Source organism: Malania oleifera, chromosome 2 (assembly GCF_029873635.1).
Source record: "Malania oleifera isolate guangnan ecotype guangnan chromosome 2, ASM2987363v1, whole genome shotgun sequence".
Classification (NCBI taxonomy): Eukaryota; Viridiplantae; Streptophyta; class Magnoliopsida; order Santalales; family Ximeniaceae; genus Malania; species Malania oleifera.
The window spans coordinates 123,195,433-123,212,767 of NC_080418.1; the positions used below are offsets into that span (position 1 = coordinate 123,195,433).

Consider the following 17,335-nt stretch of genomic DNA (forward strand, 5'->3'; position numbering starts at 1 on the left):
AATGATTGAAAGATTTAGAATTTGTAGCACAATTTTGGTGGAAGAAGATAAAAAAAATCTCAGTTGAATTTGTGCACAATATGTGAGCTTGAGAGCAAAAGAGAGCCTTGAGAATTTGAGAGCAATTTGAGAGAACTTTGAATTTTTTCAGAATTTGAATTCTTGGTGCATTGATTCAATGATCTTTGAGACTTATTTATAGACTTTAAAAAGTGTATAAATTGATCCCCAAGTGTTTTGAAGTATCCCCCAAGTTTCCATAAATTTTGAGCCCCAAGCAACCTCATTTAAAAATTTGACCGTTATGAGAAAATTCAAAACAGCTGCGTGGCAATAGACTGTCCAGTTAAATTAAAGGGGAAGAAAGGTGGCAGTCATCTATCCAAACCCACATAGATGCCTCAAAGTGCACTGGCTGTCGACTGTCCAGTTCTTGACAGTCGTCTATCAAGCTGTCAACTTCGAGTACCTTTCAGTATTTTGGTCATAACTTTTTTTTATAACTCCAATTTTGACGTTCTTGGTTTCAAATGAAATCTAAGAGAAAATTATAAAACTTTCATGTTGAACAAATGTTAAAATAAGGACTTTTGGATGGATAAAAATGTACATCAATGTAGATGTAGAAAAATTGACAGCATTTGAGAAATCCTCTTTTTGGTGCTTTTTATTCCAAAACTGAGTCTATCCTTTTTGAAACAATTTTTGACCTTATAAAATATTTTCCAAGTATGTTCAAAGGTATCTAGGTCCAATAAATTTACCTAAGAGTTTCATGCATCCATATTGAAATTCTTTGAAGTACTTACATGAAATTTCCTAGACTTTTTCAATTCTTGAATTTCTTGAGGCCTTTATACTTGTTTCATCTTTCTTTGAGCTTTCCATGTTAATCACTTGGGCTTTAATTCTTTGAAGCTATTTCTTTAATATCAATGCTCACATGATCTTCAAGCTTTGAACTTTAAATTCATGCTTCAAGCTTGATATAACCTTCCTTATCTGAGGTACAAGCTCTCATGAACTCTTGTAAGGCCAACAAGTTAGTTTGAATATTTGACTAGCATCTTTGAAACTCTGATTGAACATTGAGATTTGATATAAAATTGTTTCAAAGATACAACTTGTTTAGAACACTCTTGAACATTATTGTGATCATATCTTTTTGAGTGTTACTTGCACAAAATCACATCACTGAGTTTACATTACCTATATTGTTTATGTGTGATTGATTAAGTATACTGTGCGTATTGGGGTACATATCTGCTTTACTTGAGAAGCATAATTACTGTACCAGTTATGTTGTGAAAAATATTGTTGTATTTCCAAGCGTGGCCTGAGGTGGCTTGATTTAGCCCGGAAGGATAAGGTTGGGGTCAGACCTGTGAATTTGACTTAGGGTCTTCTTCGCCCCTCACAGAGAACTTATAAAGGTTGAGGTCAGCCCTGTGCTAATTTACCTAGTATTAGGTGCCGCTTCACACGTTAAGTGAGCATTAGTAGAATCCTTGGGCTTGTGAGCCAGAGGTGGGGATGTAGGCACAGTTGGCCAAACCCCAATAGCATATCATGTGTCCGTTTATATTTTCACACTTTATATTTACCGCACGTGTATGGCATTGTGTGAATGATGCACATGATTTAAATTCTGCATATTATACTTATCTGCCCATTTGGGTAGATAGACCTAGGTTGTGAATGTACTGTTGCTGAACTAGTTGAACCTAGGGGAAAATTTTTAAATACCCAATTCACCCCCATCCTAGGAATACACCAAAGCTAACACTATATTTTCATCTTGTGCTCTGATATAAAGGCATCAGAATCAGTTTAGAGAAAACTTAACCCAAAATCTGTCCCAGTTACTATCGTTTGTCACTGGTCTTGGCTTTAAATTTGGCTTTGACATGAGGGCACTTAAATTGGCTCTGCTGGCACTTAACATAGAGTTTGCTTCATTTGCATTTTGTCTATTTGCTAGCTTTGGCTTCAGTTTTAAAGTCCAAATTGTTGCTGATCCAGACCATGTTTCAAATTCCAAAAGGCACTTGAAATCTGCCCCAGTGTTTACTTGTCATTGATCCTGGTCATCTTTCAAGTTCAACAAGTGCTCAAAGTCTGCCCCATTTGTTTCTTATCATTGATTTTGGTCATGTTTTAGTTTCCAATAAGCACTCGAAATATGCCCTAGTGTTTTCTTGCCACTAATCATGGTTATGTTTTTGGTACAATAATCGCCCCAGTTTTACTGTTTTGGCTATATTCGCAACAGGTGCTTAGTGTATGCCCCAGTGTTTGCTTGCCATTGATCTTGGCTATGTTTTCGACACAAGAACTGCCCCTATTTTGGCCATACTCGCAATAGGTGCTGGAAGTCTGCCCCAGTGTTTGCTTGCCTGAGGCTATTCTTGGCCATTTTTGCATTCTCCGCGAGGGCCCTCTGTGATGAGCTTCCTTAATGTTTAAAGTCAATTTGGAATTCAAATGAAATGCAATTAGATGTCTCACTTTCATCAGACGGAAGGCTCAGTTCTGTGTGTCTTACTATGCTTGGTATATAGGAAACAAATTTACCAGTACTGCGGACTTAAAAAGTCACTTCAATGGGCAAGCATCTTTCTCGTTTCTCCTGCTTTTTATGTATTGGCTTCCCAAAAAAAAAAAATTCTCCATTGCTTCAATACTAAGGAATTCTTTCTTACTTGTACTATGACTAGTGCCTAAATGAGTAGTTTGATTAATATTCCAATCTCGGGGTGGACTTTAAGACATGAGACGAAATGTAGGCTAGGGATTTAGGTTTCAACAAGAATAAGGAAACCAAAGCTCAAAAATCCCATCCCATAACAAAATATTATGCCCTAATTTGGGGCGCCAAATTTGCAAAGTGTTTATTGAACTTGTTATTTGAATAAGTTGCCTATGTACCTTTCCAGGATCGAGTCATTACGTAGTTCAGACTCAATTTTGAGTCTGACCAATCATTTGGGACAATAATACGTACCAATCAGGTTAGGACTTTTTTTTGGACCGTAATGTAGGCTGGGGGTATTGGTTGAAGAAGAAAGAGATGTATAAGGCTAGAGTTTTTTAAACTTATCAAGGGGCAATTTGGTTAAAGATCATATATGAAGTATGTCCCTTTCTTTTCTTTTTCTTTGTTGACCCTATGGGTCATACCATGTTTTGATTATGACAAATACTCTGGTATTTAATAGTTGCCAAGTGTGTGTGTAGGTTTTCATTGACAATATCATATGATGGCACTTGAAGACACAAAGAAATATGAAGACCCTTATTGCTTTTAAGTGTTGTATTTTTTTTCATTCAATTGGGTCTATAATAATCATTTATTCCAAGGTCTATAATAATCTGCATATCATGCATGTAGGAATTGATAAGCTTAAGACCATAGAGTGACCTTAGGGAATACCCTTCAGTCGACTGAAGGTCGACCAATGCTAGGTTTTTGGGACTAACTCAAAAATCTTAGAAAGACCTGATATCCTTGCAGTTACACGTAAAATAGTCCCAAATATCACATATACTATTAGAGGAATAAGTTGAATTAAATTAGAACTGGCCAAATTTGTGAGGTTTTGGGTGACCAAACCCCTGATGTTTAAAACACCTCGGGCGACCAAATGTTTGACCAGTCAGAATATTGACTTGGTTTCAGGCGGCCGAACCAAAAATGATCGTAGCATCCTCGGGCGACCGAACCACCATTCTGACTTTTCCTACCAACTCAACAGCCTGAACTTCACGTTCAAATTTTCCTCGGTCTACTGAACACGTGAGTTCGGCAGACTGAACTCAGGACCGGGCGACCGAATCGCAGTCTTTTGAAATTGCCTTCAATTCAGCAGACCGAACCCTTTTTCAGGCACCCAAACGTTCAAAAATGACTTTTTTTGTTGTCTTTTCAGACGATCGAACTTCAGGTCAGGTGCCCGAAACTCTCGGGTTGCACACTTTTTTACCACGGTTAAGAGGGGTTAAATGGGGTTAATTTTCTCTAATAGTTTTAAAACAATTTTAATAATTACCCCTATGTCCTCAACGGTCATAATTTAACCCTCTTCTATATATAGGGGCTCATTTGCAAGGATTATAAAAATAGATTAAGAAAAATTCTCTGAAAAATCCTAAGCCCTATTTTCTTATGCAAACCTCATGTCGCGGCGTCCCGGGAGCGCGTGTGCCCCGGGCGGCGAAATTAAAATTATTATAATATTTTCAGGAAAAATATGGTGTAGGAGTCGCCACTAACCTTTAGTGCGGTTAGAACACCTGATCACTACCCCGTTAGGGGTAGAATCGGTCTATATTACCAGAGTTGGGGTCAGGAGTTCGGTTACGCGAGAGGAAGGTACGAGCACCCCCTACGCGCCCGTTCTTAAGAACGACACCTAATTAATTTAAAATTATCCCTAAGTTAATCTAATAAATCTTTACATTACTCCTTTTTATGAATTTATAAATACATAGGAAAATAAATAAATATATACATCTATTCCCTCAGAGCTTAGGGTACGTGATGCCCAAAGGCTAATACCCCTTGCAATTAAATCATAGGGAATTATAATTAAGAAAATACACTCCCAAAATTTTGAAATTATATATAAAATTTTTATAGAAAAATACTAACATGGGAGGTTTTTAATATATGGTAATAGAATAATAAGCCTCACATACCTACTAACATATTATGAATGTCAAAATAAGTAACTAAATACTATATATATTAATATATTAGGGACACTTAATGCTAAACATAGTAAGGTTCTAATAATGATTAATACTAAACATATTTATATACTAAAATAGCTGATACTAAAAATACTAGGATACTAATAATTAATACTAACTATATTAATATATTAAAAATAAAAAATAAAAAATAAAAAATAAAAAATAAATAAAATAAAATAATTGATGCTAAACATGTGATTAAAATACTAATTTACCAAACATATAATATCCATTAAACCCTAAATCACTAAATACATAATATTAGAAAGAAAATACAAAAATGCTAAATATGTAATATTTACCAATATGCTAATATGCGATATACATATAACTAAAATTATTAATTTACATATAATGTCAATAAAACACCAAGCTCTTAAATATGTAATGCCACATTATCACAATAATAAATTTACAATATTATAAAAATGCTAATTAATATAAGGAATATATAATATCAATAAAAAATTTCTACCACACTAACATTAATCATATATACCATAGATATTACAAAAATCTAACCCTACAATATGAGCATCATATCAACAACAAAGTTCAAACATTGAATGTTAAGACGACAAAAAAAAATCTACAATAATAATAATAATCGTTCAACCATAAACACAATAAAAATGAAAACATGAATATCAACCTTTAAACAAATCTTACAGCGTAGTAAACCCTACATCAACAAGACAAACAAATCTTATATATTAAACATTGAAGCAAACATTACAATACTAAAACCTTACAATAATAACCCTAGAGTTTATGTAAACATTATTAAAAAGACTTCGAAACTACTCCCACAATTAATAATTTCAAACCCTAGATAAATATAAACAAGAAATAATGTGACTAGTTCAACACCAATGAAAAAAAAAAAAAAAAAAAAAATAGTTTACTTAAATAATAACAATAAATCAAGCCTACTAAACATATAGATAATAAAACATAATAAAAAGACTAAAAACATTATCATCTCAATACCTAATCCTAAATAGTACAATACCAATTAAATATATATGTATATGTTTACACACATAATGTAACAACAATAGATATTTTTTCTTTAACTATCAATTATTAAATAAAAAGAAAATTCTGCAGTAAAAATAGCTAGTTAATATCACAGAAAGAAAATAAAATAAAATAAAATAAAAACAATACACATGCCAGTATGTAATGAACTGTGTGTGCACAGTGTGCGTGTGTGCGTGTTGTGTGTGTTTTGTGCGTGTGTGTGGGTGTTTACAAGGTGTGTGTGTTTGAGAGAATCACCAAGGGGTTGCCGGAGATGATGGCTTGGCTTGGCTCGGTGGTGGCCTCTCGGGTCTGCACCGCCGGCGGCGCTGGGAGCTGGAGTTCGGTGTGGAAGGAGCAGCAGCAGCAGCAGTTGCAGAGGCGGACACCGGAGGAGTGGTCGGTGCAGGGGATCGCTCGATGGTGGCTCGCGATTGCCGTGGAGTTTTCCGAACTTGGTGGAGGCTGGCGCAGGACAGAGGAGAGTGACGATGAAGCCGGGAGTGGTGGTTCTGCCGTCGGGATCCTTGGTTGGAGTTACAGGCGAGAACGGAGAGGGGGATTCGTCACCGAGGTTGCTGTTCGCCGGAGATGACGGTGGTCTGTGAAGGCTGGTTTTCTGCTGTAGGTATGGAGACGTTACGTGGAGTTGCTGGCTGACGAGTGGGAAGATGGCCGGTGATGGTTGTGCTTTCGGATGGAGGTTGTTCAGAGAAGATGACTGGAACAGTGGATTTTTGTGGAGAAGAAGAAGAAGAAGATGGGAATTTTTTTTCTTTCGGTCTGCGCCCGCTGTGCCCCTCGGCTGTAGGTTCTGTGCAGCGCCCCCCTCTTCTTATAAAAATAATTTTGAAGAAACCCTAAAAACATTTCCTTTTTTTGGTTTATGGTATTTTTCTTTTCTTTGGTAATAATATACACTACTATTATGTAAATAAGGAAATAATAATAATAATAATAATAATAATAATAATAATAAAATAATAATAATAATAGTAATGATAAAGATAAATAAATAAATAAAATAATAATAATAATAGTAATAATAAAGGTAAAAATACTGATAATAATAATAATTAACAATAATGTCAATAATAATGAAAATAATTAATAATAATAATAATAAACAATATAAATAAAAATAAAAATAAAAGTAATAATAATAATATTAGAATAAATAATAATAATAAATAAAATAATAGTAATAATAGTAATAAAAATACTAATAATAATGATAATAAAAATAATGTCAATAATAATGAAAATAATTAATAATAATAATAATAAACAATAAAATAAAAAATAAAAATAAAAATAAAAGTAATAATAATAATATTAAAGAAAAATAATAATAATAATAATAATAATAGTAATAAATAAAATAATAGTAATAAAAATACTAATAATAATGACAATAAAAATTAAAAATAATAATGAAAATAATAAATAATAATAATAAAAATAGACGTAAAAAATAAAAATAAAAGTAATATTAATAATACTAATGAAAAATAATAATAATAATAATAAAGAAAATAATAATAATAATAATAATAAGAATAAATAAAATAATAATAATAATAAAATAACAATAATAATAATAATAGTAATACATATATTGGGCCTGGGTAAAAATGGGGTGTCTACAGCTGCCCCTCTTTGTAGGATTCGTTGCTTCAAAGTAAAAGTAAGATCTCTCCTACGTTATTTGTGGCAACAAACCTGCAAAGATAAAAGACGCTGATTTTGGACCAGGCCCATTGTAACGGAAGAGACCAAAATGATTTGTGAAAACCGATTTGCATGTATGCTTGAGAGCATATGAGAATGACTTGCGTCGAGTGTAGGAACCCGAGCTATAGTTCATGAGAGGTGACTTGCACCGGGTGTAGGAAACCCGAGCTATAGTGCACGGAAGGTGACTTGCACCGGGTGTAGGAACCCGAGCTATAGTTCACGGAAGGGTGACTTGCACCGGGTGTAGGAACCCGAGCTATAGTTCATGGAAGGGTGACTTGCACCGGATGTAGGAACCCGAGCTATAGTTCACGGAAGGGTGACTTGCACCGGGTGTAGGAACCCGAGCTATAGTTCACGATGGGTGACTTGCACCGGGTGTAGGAACCCGTGCTATAGTGCACGGAAGGTGACTTGCACCGGGTGTAGGAACCCGAGCTATAGTTCACGGAAGGGTGACTTGCACCGGGAGTAGGAACCCAAGCTATAGTTCATGGAAGGGTGACTTGCACCGGATGTAGGAACCCGAGCTATAGTTCACGGAAGGGTGACTTGCACCGGGTGTAGGAACCTGAGCTAGAGTTCACGATGGGTGACTTGCACCGGGTGTAGGAACCCGAGCTATAGTTCACGAAAGGGTGACTTGCACCGGGTGTAGGAACCCGAGCTATAGTGCATGGAAGGTGACTTGCACCGGGTGTAGGAACCCGAGCTATAGTTCACGGAAGGGTGACTTGCACTGGGTGTAGGAACCCGAGCTATAGTTCAAGGAAGGGTGACTTGCACCGGATGTAGGAACCCGAGCTATAGTTCACGGAAGGGCGACTTGCACCGGGTGTAGGAACCCGAGCTATAGTTCACGATGGTTGACTTGCACCGGGTGTAGGAACCCGAGCTATAGTTCATGGAGGATGACTTGCACCGGGTGTAGGAACCCGAGCTATAGTTCATGATGGGTGACTTGCATCGGGTGTAGGAACCCGAGCTATAGTTCATGGAGTAATAACTCAAACATTAGTGAGAAAAAGGTCGTTTGGATAATGATCAAAAGAGATGCATGACAAGAGGGGCATGACTAGAATGCAGTAATGCATGTATGCTGTCTACTGTGGTGCCAGAACATGGGGATATGTTGCTACATGTTTTTATGCAATGCCTGAAATGTATGGTAATGAATGGAGGAAATGCCTGAATCTTTTCCCCTGGTGCGTCTGTGATCAATAACCTCATCTTTTCATCTTGGCCATGCTTTTGATACTTGCCACATCTGTAGCTGATCTTAGCTCAATTTTCTTAATTCACCCAATCATGGAGACGATTGACTTGGCTAAAAGGAAACTCACTAAAAAAATCTGCCTCAGTTGAATGGATCTACAACCAATATTAACCCTGTTTGCTTAATGCAATTGAATAGGGAGACATTTGACAAGCTTTGGCACTATAATTGCCTCATTGCAAATGCATCAGTAAAAGCTCTCAGTTTCATATGAAGGCCACAACCTGTCCGGACCCTACCTTATTCATCGGTTGTACACCACATTTCCAAAGCTCTAAGTCATTTTTGCTGATCATGCCTGAAACAGGAAGCATACTAGCGAACTCTTTTGATTACCCTATTCTTGAGACTATGAAAAGGGTTTCTCTTTTTCATTTTTCTTCTTTTTTTTTTTTTTTTTGAGAAATATCCAACCATGTAATTGTAACATCCCTTTGCTACATCAAAAGATCATATATGCAAGATGACTAGTTTACCAGACTTAAATGTCAGTTCAAAGGAAAAAACTTTATACCAGTATTCAAAAAGTCGAAGCATATGAATGTTAAGTTGTCAAGCTTAATTCCCCTTTGACTAATTTTTTTTTTTTTCGTTGATGACCCCAAACATTTCTCCCTCCTTTCGCCTTATTCTGTTGCGGACCCCTATAATTCTCAAGTTAAACTATTGCCTCAGGTTCAGTTCATGTTTTGATCTCAAGATGGTCTTTAAGACTCGGGACGAAACGTAGGCTTGGGGATATAGGTTTTCTGAAGAAGAGGGAAACTATGGCTCAAAAATCCCAACCCATAATGACATTCTTTGCCCCAGTTTAAGTTGAGGCACTTTGTTTTGGCTTTGACCGAACTTGTCTTTTGAACAAGCTGCCTACGTACCTTCTCCGGATTAGGTCATTACGTAGTTCAGACTCAATCATTGAGTCTGACAAATCATTAGAGACAACAATGTATATCAATCTGGTCAGGTCTTTTATTTGGACTGTAATATAGGCTAGGGGTACGGGTTAAAGAAAGAAAGAGTTAAATAAGGCTCAAAATCAGCACTTTCATTAAGGGCAACTTGGTCAAAGATCACATGCGTAGTATGTCCCTTATTTTCTTTCTCTTTTCTTCTTTTTCCATTTGCTTTTGCTGCTCCCTTTTGTTTTTCTCTTTCATGAAGGGATTCGGTCATTTTTGTTTGGACTTCATTTGGGACTAATCCTTTGAAATTGCCCCAGTGTGGGGTGTGATCCTTTGACGGGTTAATCAAAAATTGAATTTTCCAGGCTCAAGAAGGGCTTGCAAGGGATCTCTTTTTGTTTCTTTTGGGTAGCAGAAAGATGGCCTGCCATCATTTCGAGTAGCCAATTGTTGTCTCATATGACTTGCCAGACCCTAAAGGACCCATACCCAGGTTAAATTTTGTAAACTGACTTTTGAAAAAAATACTGGTTTATCATTTAGGCTCAATTTGGTTATCAAATGGTAAATTGTTATTTGGTTCTTTATAGGAAAGCAGATCGGCCAACGATGGCCATCTGTCATTTGATCAAAACATGAATAATGCACAGTCATTAGATTTATGAAGCAAATCGTCATCTTATTGAATTTCCTTGAGAGTTTACAGGGTTTCTAAGAAAAATATTTCTTTACCGCATCTGAGTTTGTGGGGTGCACCAGATCGGCTCCATCCATGTCTGATAATAATAAGGCACCTCTTGAAAATGCTTTCTTTACCACATACGGCCCTTCATAATTTGGGGTCCACTTACCTCGGGGGTCATTATGAATTGGTAAAATCTTTTTCAAAACTAGATCTCCTTCTTGAAACCGTCGAATACGCACTTTCTTGTTAAAAGCTCTCATTATTCTCCTTTGGTATAACTGCCCATGAACTATAGCTGTCAATCTTTTTTCTTCAATTAGATTCAACTGGTCATATCTAGATTGCACCCATTCTGCTTCGGTTAACTCTGCTTCTTTTAAGACTCGTAACGATGGAATCTCAACTTCTATCGGAATTACGGCCTCCATTCCATATACTAAAGAGAAAGGGGTAGCCCCTGTAGATGTTCGAACAGTGGTCCGATAGGCCAATAAAGCGAAAGGTAACTTCTCATGCCAATCTCTATAGGTCTTTGTCATTTTTTCCAAGATGCTCTTGATGTTCTTATTGGCTGCTTCCACTGCTCCATTCATTTGAGGTCGATAGGGGGCTGAATTATGATGCTTGACCTTGAACTGACTACATAATTTTGTCATGACCTCGTTGTTCAAGTTTTTAGCATTGTCTGATATTATCCTTTTCGGGATCCCATACCTGCAAATTAATTCTCTCCTGATAAAACGATTGATTACATTTTGAGTGACATTAGAGTATGATGCTGCTTCTACCCATTTTGTGAAGTAGTCAATGGCCACGAAAATGAATCGATGCCCATTACTAGCCTTCGGGGTTATCGGTCCGATCACATCCATCCCCCATGCTGAGAAAGGCCAAGGTACAGATAAAACCTGGAGTTGAGTGGGTGGGACTTGTATGCGATCTCCATAGATTTGACACTTATGGCACTTTCGAACATACTCTATGCAATCCCGTTCCATGGTTATCCAATAGTATCCACTCCTTAGGATTTTTTGGGCCAACGAGTGTCCTTCCGCATGGGTCCCACAAACTCCGTCGTGTACTTCCTGAATGATTTGTCTTGCCTCTTGCAACTCCACGCACCGTAGGAGGGTCAAATCATGGTTCCTTTTATACAATATCTCCCCATCTAAGAAGAATCCCATAGCTAGCCTCCGAATTGTCTTTCGGTCATTATTAGAGGCTCCTATGGGATACTGCTTCCATTGAATGTATGTTTTGATATCATGAAACCATGGCTTCCCATTGGCTTCTTCCGTCATTATACAATATGCAGGTTCCCTATGCATTCTTATTCGAATGGGTTCAATCTCTATTCCGGACTCAACCTTAAATAAAGCCGCCAATGTTGCTAGCGCATCAGGGATTAAGTTACTCTCTCTCGGTAAATGCGAAAAACTGATAGTATTGAATTCCTGCATCATTTCCTGAATGAACTCCTGATATGGTATTAATTTGGAATCCCGGGTTTCCTACTTTCCAGTTAACTGATAAATTACCAAAGCAGAATCTCCTTTTACAATCAATTTTTTAATGCCTCGGTCAATAGCCGCCTGTAAGCCCAATAAGCATGCTTCATACTCAGCTATATTATTGGTACACGGAAAGGTGAGTTTGGCTGTGACTGGTAATATTTACCCTCTGGTGATATGAGTACAGCCCCTATTCCATGCCCCCATACGTTGGTCGCTCCATCAAATAGCATCATCCACCCAACATTACCTTCCTTTTCTTGATCAATTGAATCAATATCTTGATCCGGGAAGTCAAACTCCATGGATTGGTAATCATTAACGGCCCTATCAGCCAAATATTCTGCTATAATGCTCCCTTTGACGGCTTTTCTCGTCACATATGTAATATCATATTCAGTCAACATCATTTGCCAACGAGCCATCCGTCCTGTTACTGCAGGTTTCTCGAAAACATACTTAATCGGATCCATTTTAGAAATCAGCCATGTTGTGTAATACAGCGTGTATAACCACCCACACCAAAGCGCAACACGTCTTCTCCAGGTTAGAGTACCTAGATTCGTATTCCGTGAACTTTTTGCTTAAATAATAGATGGCGCGCTCCTTTCTTCCAGACTCATCGTGTTGTCCTAACACACACCCCATGGAATTCTCTGATACTACTAAGTACAATATAAGAGGCCTTCCAGGTACAGGGGGAACCAAAACTGGAGGGTTCAATAGATATTCTTTTATTTTCTCAAAAGCTTTCTGACATTCTTCACTCCATTTTTCGGGGTTATCCTTCTTCAGCAGCTTAAATATGGGCTCACAAGTAGCAGTCAGCTGAGATATAAATCGAGCTATGTAGTTCAATTGGCCTAGGAAACTCCTAACTTCTTTTTCAGTTTTGGGACTAGGCATTTCTCGAATAGCTTTTATTTTATCTGGGTCTACTTCAATCCCTTTCTCACTTACGATAAATCCCAACAATTTTCCTGAAGAAGCTCCGAATGTACATTTTTCTGGATTTAATTTCAGTTGACATTTTCGTAGCCTTTTAAATAGCTTCCTTAAGTTCATCACATGGCTATACTCATCTCGAGACTTAACAATCATGTCGTCCACATATACTTCTATCTCCTTATGCATCAAGTCATGGAATAGCGTTACCATGGCTCTCTGATAGGTTGCCCCTACATTCTTTAAACCAAAGGGCATAACCTTGTAGCAAAAGGTCCCCCATAAGGTGATGAACGTGGTCTTATCTTTATCTTCTGGGGCCATCTTAATTTGATTATATCCAGAAAACCCATCCATGAATGAAAACAGGGCATGTCCCGCGGTATTGTCTACCAGCACATCTATGTGTGGAAGTGGGAAATTATCTTTAGGGCTAGCTTTATTCAAGTCTCGATAGTCAACACAGACTCTCACTTTTCCATTTTTCTTCATTATTGGAACTACATTGGCCATCCACTCTGGATATTTGGCTACTTCTAAAAAACCAGCCTCAAACTGCTTCTGTACCTCATCTTTTATTTTGATCAACATATCTGGGCGCATTCTCCTCAGTTTCTGTTTTACCGGTTTGCTATTTGGGTAAATGGGTATTTTATGTGTTACTAAGTCCGTATCCAAACCCGGCATGTCCTGATAGGACCATGCGAAAACATCTTGGTATTCCTTCAAAAGGTTTATCATTTCGCATCTTTCTTTTCCTCCCAACAGTGCCCCGATTTTTACTTCTTTTGGTTCCTCATTAGTCCCCAAATTTATTGTGACCGTGGGGTCACTACTGGTTAAAGTTGGTTTTTCATCTGATTTCAACATTCTTTGCATTTCAGGTGATAAGTCAGTCTCCTCTTCTATTTCAGCTTCTAGGATTAAGTTTTCAAAGTTAACATCAATTTCTGGCTCCTGAATACTGGTATGATTATTTTCCCTATCCCTGCATAAAACAAAGGTAAACAATTCTTTGACAAATGACCCAATGATGCAATAAATGCGAAAGAAATGCATACTGGTTTTATTGATGAAAAAGACAAACGGTCCGAGGCAATAATGTCCACGGATTACAAAAAGAAAGCAAAATGAGCAAAAGCCATTACATGAAGTGAATTGGGTAATCAAAAGATGTCTAGTTCTGAATTTCTGCTCCTGTCAATGGGTAGATCCATCTACTCGAGTCATTCATGTGGTCCCCTGATTCTAAGGCCAATATGCTCATCTGTTTCATTTCTTCCTCAAGAGTGACTTGATTGCCCTTTCGAAAGGTCTGATTCATTGGCGGGACTTCTACCCCCCACTTGGTACTTACTCTTCCTGTGCGCCTCTCGATTCGGATTATTCTTTTCTCTTTTGCCTTCTTCTTATGGTCAGCTAAAGTAGGAGTATATCTGATGCCGTATCTCTCATTCATGCCTTCTGGTAACAATGGCATTGTGATGCCCTGAAGATACTTCCCCAACCCTTTTCCCAGGCAAAACCTTGATTTAATCATTTCAGCGGCCACCATGCGCGTGGAAGAAGAGATCCGAGGTTGAGGGATAAAAGATCCCTCCATTATAGTAATGACGTTGATGATCTCAAATGCTCGGAATGAATCTTCATGGGCTTCTTCAGCTGCTTCCACATAGGGAGTGGAAGAAGGTTTAGCAACCATTATATCGGTTTCTCCATAAACACATACCAGTTTATCCCCTACTATAAATTTCACTCGCTGATGCAAAGAGGAGGGAACTGCCCCAGTATTATGTATCCAAGGCCTTCCCAAGAGACAACTGTATAAAGGCGTAATATCCATGACTTGAAAAGTGATATTGAAGGTTACGGGTCCAATCTGAATAGGGATGTCAAGCGACCCTACTGACTCTCTTCGTGTCCCATCGAAGGCACGCACCACCAAATTGTTTGGTGTCACATAAGAAGGGTCAATGGGTAACCTTTGCAGTGTAGTCATTGGCATAACATTGAGGGATGATCCATTATCTATCAGGACTCGAGACATCATATGATCCTTACATTTGGTGGATATATGCAGCGTCTTGTTGTGCCCCTGGCCTTCTGGCGGAATTTCTTCATCAGTAAAAGTGATGTAATTGGAGGCTGCTAGACTTTCGATCACATGATTGAATTTATCAACGCTGATATCTTGGGGAATGTAGGCTTGATTTAGGACTTTAAGTAATGCCTCCCGATGGGTTTCTGAATTTAGTAGAAGTGACAAAACAGATATGTGAGCCGGCATTTTCTTTAGTTGGTCCACGATGTTGTACTCGCTATGCTTTATTATCTTCAGGAATTCTTCGGCCTCTCCATTAGATATTGGACTTTTCACTGCCCTGTCTGGTTCCCCTGCATTCTGTCGATTTGTTTTAGAAGAATCTGGCATATACACCCTACCACTTCGAGTTATCCCTTTCACCCCTGCTATATTGCTGGTGCTTCCTTCGACATACGCTTCACATTCATATTTCCAGGGTACTGCTTGGTTACTCTTGTATGGGAATGGCCTGGGAGTAGAGATCACCAAGCGAGCTGGCGCATCCTGTGTGGGAAGAGCCTTGTTCATGGTAGGTATAAATGGTTGATTAGTGCACTGATGATATATCGGCCTGTTTTCCCCAATGACTGCAATCTCTCCACTTTTGCGGGTACAACCAATCTCTATAAACTTGTTATCCACCATCTTTTGCAAAAACATTCTAAAAGTTACACACTTTTTCACAGATCTTCCTTCTTTACTCTGACATAAACAAAGTGCATTAGTGGGGCAAACAGCCTCTTGCCCTATCCGACCTGCCGCAATAAGTTCATTGAACACCCAATCTAAAGACATTGGTTCAAAATCCACCTCATTCCTCCCTTCTTCTATCATTCCGACATTGTTACCCCCATGATTGGGCAAAGGGTTCCCTTGAATTCCTGGTTGTTTATCATCAAATACGAGCCATCCGGCTTCTCTTAGTGTTTGAACCTTATTTTTGAATGCCCAACAACGTTCAATAGTGTGCCCGGGAGTGTTAGCATGATATGCACACTTGGCTTCGGGGTCATACCATTGTGGAAAAGGTGCCGTAACGACCGTTCCAGGAATGACTGAAACTAAGTTCCTCTCCATCAATTGTGGGAATAATTCTGAGTATGTCATTGGAATAGGATCTATCCTTCTCATATTTCTCTGGATGCCTCTATCATGAGTTCGCATATTCGGTTGGGCGGGCATGGCCTTGGAAGGAACAACTTGGGGTCTACCTCCCGTATGAACTGTCTGATTGATAGAGGGCTCGAAAACAAAATTCCTCCTAGCCCCTTGGCCATGCTCTCTTTGATATTGTTGTCTTTGAACCATATGGACCTCTTCTTCCTTTTTCTTGCTTGTCCACTTCTTGCCTAGACCAGTCTCTGTACTAATACTTTTAGTTCTCCCGACTTTGATGGCCGTCTCAATCCTCTCTCCGGTAGAAACAATGTCCATGAAGTCATGAGGGGTTGCCCCTAGGAGATGCCCGAAGTAAGGATCTTTCAAGGTATTCACAAATAGGGAAATAGCCTCCCTATCTTCCACCGGAGGATTGACCTGGACAGACATGTCCCTCCACCTATATGCATATTCTCTAAATGTTTCGGTGGGCTTCATTTGCATACTCTGCAAGGTCATACGATCGGGTGCCATTTCTATAACATGGCGGTATTGAGCTATAAAAGAATTAGCTAGATCTTTCCATGTGCGGATCCGAGTCCGATCTTGTTGAATATACCACCTGATAGCTGCCCCTATCAAGCTGTCTTGAAAGCAATGCATCATTAGTCTCTCATTATCGGAATGGGCAGCCATTTTTTGGCAATACAGGCGCAGGTGAGTTCGAGGACAATTAGTTCCATTAAATTTTTCAAAATCTGGTACTTTGAATTTTGGTGGCAGGGTGACCTTTGGCACGAGGCACAAATCATTGGGATCTACAGAATCGAATGTATTGGATCCTTCAATAGCTTTCAGACGTTCCTCTAGTACACCGTATCGACGTTCAGTTTCAGATCTGTTCACCCCCAAATCAGAAGCTACTAATGGGGGAGTCCCCACTACTGGAAACCCTTGTGCTAGTATATTAGGGATGAACGGGGGTATACTTGGCATTGAACCCTCCATGACGCCAGGTAGTGGAACTGACGTTTGCCCATGTACCGGGGTAAACCCTGGAGGATGAGTAGGATCCATATCTGTCTCCGGATCATTCTGCACTGCTTTTCCTTTGTTCATCAACAATTCCAGGATCTTGCTCATTTTTTCATTCAATTCTTCTTGTCCTTGCTCTATACCCAGGACTCTACCTTCCAATTGTTCACTCATTTCTTTTGCCCTTCTCCTGGTATTGTATTGATGCGTGACAGTCTCAATGTTGCTTGCTTAGACAAATTCTGTCTCTAGGCACTGCAAACCAAAACTTTCCCTTTTTAGAAT

The 17,335-nt window shown here is 38.5% G+C and overlaps 1 pseudogene; it reads right to left on the bottom strand.

Moving 5' to 3' along the window:
• Positions 1-10,404: 10,404 nt before the first annotated feature.
• Positions 10,405-17,134, bottom strand: LOC131148347 (uncharacterized; annotated as a pseudogene).
• Between the last annotated feature and the right edge of the window lie 201 nt (positions 17,135-17,335).